At 37.5% G+C, this 9253-nt stretch overlaps 1 pseudogene; it reads right to left on the bottom strand.

Moving 5' to 3' along the window:
- LOC108663619 overlaps positions 1–1793 on the bottom strand; it is a 3193-nt pseudogene extending 1400 nt beyond the window's left edge.

The following is a 9253-nucleotide window of genomic DNA, read 5'->3' on the forward strand; positions in this document are numbered from 1 at the left end:
CTAGATGCATACGCAATCACCTTCCCATGTTGCATTAATACACATCCTAAACCAACCCCCGATGCATCACAAAACACCGTGTAACCCCCTGTGCCTTGCGGTAGGCTTAACACTGGAGCTGTGGTGAGACATGCCTTAAGCTTCTCAAAACTATTCTCACAAGCATCAGACCACTAAAATTTTGTGTCTTTACGTGTCAGCTTAGTCAGAGGGGTAACTATTTTGGAGAAGTCCTTCACAAAGCGACGATAATAGCCAACTAAACCCACAAAGCTTCTAATCTCTGTAACTGATGTTGGCCTTGGCCATTTTTCCACTACTTCAATTTTCTTTGAATCAACTTGTATCCCATCCTTAGATACCACATGCCCCAAGAATGCAACACTTTCTAGCCAAAACTCACACTTGGAGAACTTAGCATACAATCGATGTTCTCTCAAAATTTGGAGCACTATCTTAAGATGTTGCTCATGCTCCTCTCGGCTCTTTGAATCTATCAAAATGTCATCAATAAACACCACCACAAACTTATCCAAATAAGGTTTGAACACTCGGTTCATCAAATCCATAAAGGCTGCAGGAGCATTCGTGAGCCTAAATGACATCACTAAGAACTCATAGTGCCCATATCTTGTTCGAAATGCGGTCTTGGTTATATCTTCATTCCGAATTCTCAACTAATGGTACCCAGATCGCAGATCTATCTTAGAAAAACATTGTGCTCCTTGTAGTTGATCAAATAAATCATCTATCCTTGGGAGAAGATACTTATTCTTCACCGTCACTTTATTAAGCTGTCGATAATCAATGCACAACCTAAGTGACCCATCTTTCTTCTTCACAAATAACACTGGTGCTCCTTATGGGGATACACTAAGTCGGATGAAACCTTTATCCAACAAATCCTCCAACTGATCCTTAAGCTCTTTAAGCTTTGCAGGTGCCATTCTATATGGGGGTATGGTTATAGGTCTAGTGTCGGGAATCAAATCTATGCAAAACTCAATCTCCCGTTCAGGAGGCAAACTTGGTAGCTCCTCAGGAAATACATCCACGAACTCCTTCACCACCGACACTTGAGTTACATCTCCAATCTTCGTCTGAGTATCCTTTAAAACAGCCGAGTAACCTATACAACCCTGTCGTAATAATCTTCTGGCAGATATGACCGATATCAAATTGGTTGGAGCATTACTCCTATCCCCCTGAATACTAAATGATGGTTCACTAGGGAAATCAAATTTAACCAATTAATGATAGTAGTCCACACTAGCATGGCAAGGTGATAACCAATCCATCCCCAAGATCACATCAAAGTCTAAGGTGTCTAGCACCACTAGATTCACCAAAGTGTCTTTGTCCTTGACTCGCACTACACAGGACTCATGTTCCCACTCGGCCACAAATATCTCCTTTAAAGGAGTAGACACCACTAATTGTTCCTCTCTTCTAACATGATCTCTACCCAACCGAGATGCAAAACATGGAGAGATAAAAGAATGGGTAACACCAGGATCAAATAGTACCCAAGCATTCATATTACAAATGGAGATAATACTTGAGACCACGGCATTGGATCTCTGAGCCTCCTGCTGTGTTAAAGCAAACACCCTCGCCTGGCCTCGACCAACAGAACTTTGATGTCCGGACCTAGATGGTCTGCCCTGAGAGGAAGTACCAGCACCTCTACCTCTCGATCCACTAGCCTTCCGGCCATATGAGACAGCAATTGATGGAGTAGATGAAGTTGGCTGGGTGGAACCACGAACAGAATCTGGTGATTGATGTGCCATCGGACAATCCCTCCTAATATGCCCAGGTTGACGGCACCCATAACAAGTTCTTGTAGTAAGGAAGCACCGTCCACTATGTCGTCTCCCACAAGTATCACAAGAGCGAGTGACTTGACTACTCTATCTAGAATCTTGCTGCCTCCTAGAACTGAAAGTTTTGTATCCCATCCTAATATTAGCACCACGCGCATCACTCCCCTGCTGAGGTAACCGTGAGTCCCTCTGTGGACCCTGACGGCTAGAAGATGAACCACCACTGCTGAAATCTCTACGGCCCTGATAACCCTCTGTCTTGCCCTTTTTTGCTCTATCTCTTGCAGCCCTACTCTCACTAGTCCTCATTTCGATGCGTTAAGCACAATCCACTGCTGCAGAATAGGTAGTGAAATCTTGGGATGCCACAGCCCTAAATAATGGCTCCACTAACCCATCCACAAACCTCTGAATCTTCATCTCCTCAGTAGAAACGAGATAGGGCGCATAACGAGCTAGCTGCGTGAACTTGATGTCATACTCAGACACCGTCATGCTCGAAGTCTGTACCAAAGTCTCAAACTCTCTAGCTCTGGCATTACGCACACTGAGTGGTAAGAATAGATCCAAGAAGGCTGCACTGAACTCACTCCAGGCCAACGGTGTTGCATCAGTCGGTCTGCGTCTACATAAAGAGCTATACCATTCCTGCGCCACATCCTCTAATTGGAAGACGGCCTCAACTGACCGAACACTAGAACATCCCAAGGCTTTACAAATTTTCTCCATCTTATCCAAGAAAACCTAAGGTTTCTCCGATGCATCAGACCCTGAAAATGTTATAGGCTTAAGTTTGAGAAAGTCAGGAAGAGAAATATCTAGATGTCCCCTCTCGACCTCATGATGTTGGCGATCGGCCTGTCCTTGGGAGCTAGGGGATTCTTGTACTATAGGTCTCCCCTCTACTACCCTCTGTATATCTTCCATACGGGTTGCCATCGTCTCTACAACACGGTTAACTCCCTGTAGGCCTGCCACCAAATCCTTAATAGTAATACCCCCAGCTGGGTGTCTATCTACATCACCTGAGGACTGTCCCTCCTCTTGCCTACTCACAAGCATATCCGACCTCACCGACTTAGTGGCCCTGCCACATCTACCTCGGCCCCTCAGGGTGGATGCCCGTGGCCTATCTGTCATCTCATGAGAAGTATCTTGCTCCCCCATCCGTCTTGAGGCGGCTCGTGTCTTAGGCGGCATTCTTACCTAAACAAGAGCAAACACCTGTTATTAAACACATTTCATAATCATAGTTAAGGCAAAAGGTAGTTTCTAAGATAGGGAATCAATGCGGTCACTTGGTTGTAAAATGTGCCGCGGTTCACACTTCACAACTGGAGTTCCGACATAAAGACCCGACTTCCGCTGGACCAACAGAAGGAAGTTCTAGGACCTAGACAAACCTAGGTCTCTGATACCAACATTGTCACGACCCAAATTTCGGGTCATGACTGGCGCATGGGTCCAATGGACGTAATCCACTAAACCCAAGCAAGCTTATTATTTATCTTACTTATGATTCTATCTATTATCACTAAGTCCTATTTCATGACTTTGAATCAAAATAGTGATATACATTGCCAACTCGTACTGGCATTACTCCTTTAAAATTTATATTAAGTTTATCTATACATAACAAAATAATACTCGACTATCAGCGGAGGGACTCGGATGAATATATAGCTACCGAATGCCGAGACACCTACCAAAAGATGGACACAGGTCTACAAGGACACCTCGTCCTAATTATCAGCTGCCTCGTGATATGAAAACATGAATTTGAAAATGGTGAGTATAAACCTAGTGAGTGAACAAGGAAGGGAACAAGCAACAATTAGGGAAAATTAAAAATCATGATGCACTTGTTTCAAAACAATGCAATTTAGTTCATTCCTATTTAAAACCCTTCCAAACCCCAGAGTTTTTCGCTACAGCGAGCATGAATTTCGCAGCAGTGAAAACTGAGCAACAAGAAAAACATTTTTTCTCACTCAACAAAAAAGCTATCCTGCTAAACTAATAAAATCAACCTAAAATTCATAAAAACTCTCAGCACACAATGTGTCAAATTTCGTGTACATTATAACCATAAATCATTGTCCATCAATTTGCTATATCAAACATATTTACATATGTATATATATATATATATATATATATATATATACGTATATACCCATCATCATCATCTCCCAACCCTTCATCATCATCACCAGCTCATCATCATCATCACCAGCTCATGATCACTCCCTACTCGCACATGGCTGGGTCATCACCGGGTTATGCGCACTCCCTACTTGCACATAACCGGGTCATCCTTGGCTTATGCGCACTCCCTACTCACACGTAGCCAAGTCAACATAATTACACAACATTATATTCAAGCATATATGTATATCAATATAAAGCAGCCACATAGAAATCCATAATAACCACATTTCATAACATAAACCTTTTCTCAAAAGCTTGTTCCCAAGGCATTCATTTTCATGAAAAATTGCATAAAATCATTCAAACACTTTGTTCAAAACAATTATATTCCCAAAACAATTTTGATAGGCAGTCCACTCACAAGTGTCGAAAATCTGGATTCGGGTGAACTCAGACTAATAGTCCTCAAGCGCAATTCATTTGCCTTTTTCGAACGTCTCACCACCTTGACAAATAACAAAGTCGAAGAATTTACTATATTGTCCCTAAATTGATATAAATTAATTTAAATTACTAATGCTTGATATGTAAATGCAAAAATATGTCCGATAATCGCTTAATCACGGTATCGATTAAATTCGACCGATCACCCGATTAATCGGTGATTGTGTCCAAATCACCTTCAAATTAATTCATTTCTCCTCTAATACCTTAATTTACCACATACATTTAAATAAAGCCAAATTCAGCATTAGAACCCTCACAGTTTCTTATAGANTACTCGCACATAGTCGAGTCAACATAATTACACAACATTATATTCAAGCATATATGTATATCAACATAATGCAGCCACATAGAAATCCATAATAACCACATTTCATAACATAAATTTTTTTCTCAAAAGCTTGTTCCCAAGGCATTCATTTTCATGAAAATAATTTCATAAAATCATTCAAACACTTTGTTCAAAACAGTCATATTCCCAAAACAATTTTGATAGGCAGTCCACTCACAGGTGTCGAAAATTCAGATTTCGGGTGAACTCGGACTAATAGTTCTCAAGCGCAATTCCTTTGCCTCTTCCGGATGTCTCACCACCTTGACAAATAACAAAGTCGAGGAATTTACTATATTGTCCCTAAATTGATATAAATTAATTTAAATTGCTTCATATGTAAATGCAAAAATACGTCCGATTACTGCTTAATCACGGTATCGATTAAATTCGACCGATCACCCGATTAATCGGCGATTGTGTCCAAATCACCTCTAAATTAATTCATTTCTCCTCTAATACCTTAATTTACCACATACATTTAAATAAAGCCAAATTCAGCATTAGAACCCTCACAGTTCCTTATAGAAAAATTTGGTCATTTGGTGCACTAGCACCGAATTTTTTTCTACATAACCGTTTCACCTTAATTCATCATTTTCCAAGCCATTTTCCTTGAAATAAAAACAATCTCCCACTGATATTCAACCCTTATGGTTCGACCAACAAGGAATCCTAGAGAAATTGAATATTTCTTTTGTGTTTTTGTTCATAACCATGCTTAACTATCCCTAAACACTAACATAGTCTAAAATCAAATTATTCCAACAATAATTCCTCTTCCATACCCATTTTTAAGAATTGAATTCATCATGATAACTCAATATTCAACCATGGAAATCAAGAACAAAGCCATGGGTAAGCTAGGTATCAAGGAGAATTAAAGAAATTTTAACTTACCTAGCTTGTTTCCTTGATTTCTTCACTTTTTCTTTGAATTTCCACCTAGGTTTTCTTGTTTTTCCTTTTGCTCTTCCCTTTTTCTTGTTTCTGGTTGCCTAGGCCGATTATGGTGAGAGAATTGGGGATTTAATGGGCTGATTTCTATAGAAAACAATAAAATAATCAAGCATGCCACGTGTCACATGCTTATTGGGCCAATTTTTAACTTTTTGACTTTTTCTTCTAAATTTTCCACCACAAATATTCTGGTTTTTATCCAATCCTACCACATTTAAAATCCCTTGGTCTTGACAAGTGCTGGGACGAAAAATTTACCGATTTGCCCCCGGACGAAAAAATTACGATTTTGCCCCTATACTCTGAAATGTATCGAATCACATTATTTATACTTTTCAACCTCAAATAACACTAATATTGATCAATATTAACCAAATGGGGCAAAAAAATCATTTTATAAAAATTCTCGTTTAGTCCTCTAGTGGCAAAATTACCATTTTGCCCTTGTGCTCCAAAAATAGCGGGAATAAAAATTTTTCACTGCTAAACATCATTTTATACTCCAATAATCATAATTATATTTCATATAATTATTCTTGGTCAAATGTGATCAAATTTTGTCTAGAAATCTCCATTAAATCATCAAATGGTGAAATGACCATTTTATCCCTAATCGGTCAATTTTCCTGATAGACTCCAAACTGGACCTTGAACTCCGAACCACTATTTTAAGTCATTTTGTGGGTTTCAAAATTTTCAATCTCCTCTTAGAATTTCTATTTGAACTAGTTCAAGGCTCGATTTAGCTTAGTTGTACCACTCGGTACAATACCGTCATTTAATCGAGCTTGACAGGTTCCCACATATGGCCTCTTAAGAATGATCGGTATTTCACGATCTTTTTCCATGTCAAGTATAATAAAATCTGCTGGAAAAATATACTTACCAACTTTTACCCTAACATCTTAGACAATACCATAAGGATAGGTGGTGGATCGATCAAGCTCAAAAGTTACAGAAGTTGGCTTAATCTCTTCCGAACCTAATTTTTTTTATAAATGGACAATGGTATCAGGTTTATAATTGCACCCAAATCACATAAAGTTTTAGTAAAACAAAGTGTACCAATAATGCAAGGAATAGTAAAACTACCTAGATCTTTAAGCTTTAGAGGAAGTTTATTCTGAATAATGGTACTTCACTCTTTAGTAAGTGCAACAGTTTCAAACTTACCCAATTTCATCTTTTTACACAACATGTCTTTCAAGAATTTAACATATCTTGGCATTTGTTCCATAGCTTCAGCAAAAGGAATATTAAGATATAACTTTTTAAACACATCAACAAATCTCTATAATTGTTTATCAAGTTTTTCTTTTTGAAATCTTTGAGGAAAAGGTGGTGGAGGTGTGGTAGCAATTTTTAATTGTCATTTTCTTTTTTTGTATTTTCTACAATATTTTCAACCATAGTTTTTTTAATATCTTTTTCAATTTTTTTCTCATCAAATTGAATTGAAATTTCAAAATTTAAATCCTTACCATTTACCTTTTTACCATTGCGAAGATTGATTGCCTTACAATGTTCCTTACCTTTTCTTCTTGGATTGGGCTTAGTGTCACTAGGTATGGTACCTTTAGGTCTGTTATTAAGAGCATTGGCAAGTTGACCAACTTGTGTCTCAATATTTTTGATTGACGCTCCTTGACTTTGAATGATGGCATCAGTTTTTACCATGAAGATATCATTCTTTATCATGAAGGCATCAGTCTTTGCCATGAAGGCATTAGTCTTTGTCATGAATTGCATGAACATATCCTTCATTGAAGGCTTTTTCTTTGGCATGGGAGCTCTAAGTGGAAATCCAGGAGGAAAGATTGGCTTAGATGTTGATGAAGATCCTTGGTTATTGCTCTATGAGGAATTAAGATGATACCTTCAACCAGGATTATTAATGTTGGACTAGGGATTGTTGTTCTGCAGCCTATTTCCAACAAATTGACAAAATTCATAGTAGATGAGACAATTGTAATTGGAATGTCATTCTTCACAAAATTCACAAGTCACAAAGGGGCTCTAAACAGTATTAACTCTCAATCTATCAATTTTCTTTGTGAGAAAAGCCAATTGTGTAGACAAAGAATTAATCACATCTAATTCATGCACTCCAGCAATTTTTTCTTATACCCACTCTTTTAAATGGCCACTGATAGTTATTGGAAGCCATCTCTTTAGGCAAATCATAAGCCTCATCAATGGATTTACTCATAAGAGCACCTCAACTATAGCATCAATGGTTGTTCTAATAAGTCGCACCGAACCATTATAAAAAGCCTAAACTTGTAGCCACTTAAGTAATCGATGGTGAAGACACCTTCTCAACAAATCCTTGTACCTTTCTCAAGCCTCGTATAATGATTGAGAGTAAAATTGCATGAAAGAGGTGATATCATTTCGCATTTTTGTTGTCTTGGCAATTGTAAAGAATTTTGCTAAGAATTTTAAAACCAAATCATCCCAAGTACTAATGGAACTGGAAAGAAGCAAATTTAACCAACTATTTGCTTTATCTCTTAGTGCAAAAAGGAAAAGCCTCAATCTTATGGCATCATTAGTAACACCATTAGCCTTGAATGTGTCACAAATTTTCCAAAAATTCACGATATGAGCATTAGGATCATCATTAGGCAAACTCCTAAACTAAACAGCAATCTGAATCATCTAATTATTGCTGGCTTAATTTCAAAGTTGTTGGCTTGAATGGTAGGTCTTTAGATACTAGAGTGGAGACCTTGCACCAGTGGGACAACATATTCCCTTAAAGACTTAGTCTTTTTGCCTTGTTGATCAACCATTGTTCTACTTGGAGTAAAAAGTTGTTGATTTTTCCTTTGAAGTCTTCAAAAAGTCTTTTCAATTTTTGGATCAAAATGAACAATTTCCAAATTTTGGGCTTTTTGTATACAATGACCAAAAGTATCTAAAAATTAAAGAAAAGTTTGAATTAAGATTAAGAACGCTTGGTATTAACATTAACAAGAAAGAATTAAAAATCAATTCCCTGATAATGCCACCAAAAACTTGTTGTTGATTTTTCACGCGAGTGCACGTATTTCAAACAAGTAATATAATGATGAAGGAGAGTATCGTTCCCATAGAGAATTGTTTTAATTCCTATTGTTAAGTACTAAAGTTAACACACACCAAATTTTATCCAAGCAATAAAAATTAAATTTAAGAAACTTAGAATCTAAAACTAATCCAAAATTAACCATCAAAATTTACTTTATTAAACTTGATTAACTACCGGACATAAGATTATGATAGCCTTCAATACTTCATTTGAATATTGTCTCTCTCTCTCTCTCTCTCTCTCTCTCTCTTAACTTATTTTAATGGATTAAGTTGCTAACGTAGACTCCTAATATATTTATAAGTATCTGTCAAAGTTCGCATAGAAATACCTTTCTCAATTAACTTACTGTATGTCTATGCAAATTAAATTGAAGAAAGGTTCATTAAGTTCATGCTCTAATCT

Source organism: Theobroma cacao, chromosome 10 (assembly GCF_000208745.1).
Source record: "Theobroma cacao cultivar B97-61/B2 chromosome 10, Criollo_cocoa_genome_V2, whole genome shotgun sequence".
NCBI classification, from domain to species: Eukaryota; Viridiplantae; Streptophyta; class Magnoliopsida; order Malvales; family Malvaceae; genus Theobroma; species Theobroma cacao.